Source organism: Penaeus monodon, chromosome 24, assembly GCF_015228065.2.
Source record: "Penaeus monodon isolate SGIC_2016 chromosome 24, NSTDA_Pmon_1, whole genome shotgun sequence".
Lineage (NCBI taxonomy): Eukaryota > Metazoa > Arthropoda > Malacostraca > Decapoda > Penaeidae > Penaeus > Penaeus monodon.
In genome coordinates, this window is record NC_051409.1 from 7499471 (window position 1) to 7500197 (window position 727).

Here is a 727-nt window from a genome sequence, read left to right on the forward strand (position 1 = left end):
CATGCACACACAATTATATGCAGATATACATTTCCTTCCTTTTATTCAAGCTGCATACATTTTCATCCAGTAACTTTGGCTCGCAAGGCACTTACCTTCATTGCGTCATCCTCTGCCCAACATCAAAGGAAGGACTGGAGGTTAGAGCGTCTTGTGGGGTCAGTCTCCCTCCCTTCCCCCTTCGTGTTTCCTCTCTCCCTCGGGGTGTATCTCCCTGTGACTGTGATGGAGGGTAATTTAGGGAGCAACAACTGATTCTTTTTCTTTACTTCTGTTCTCCGTTTGCTTTGATATCTGTCGCTATGATTTTTTTCTCTTTTTTTATTGCTTCTGATGGCTGTTTAGGATTGAAATCAAATTAAGATTATAGTAGGAGAGTAACAACATTTTCGTTTTGATGAGTTGTTAATGAAGGTACATTGTCTTAACTTCCGTAAATCCGCTTAAAGCTGTACTGTCCCGCAACGCTAGTGATGTACACAATTTTACGGAAAAGCAACCCACGTTTCACTATCCAGTTACTCGCAAAAAATCTACGGAATGTTCAACCCACATTTCACTATAAAACAACGTCATGGTTATCTCGAATGCAGATAACATTATAGCAGACTATATGATGACCACAAACTCTAAGGGAAATGCCACCAGATTTCACTTCCTTGGCGTGATAATTAAGGAACATACTAGCTGTCTCAACATTTACAGGAATAGAATCCAGTAGTGGTAG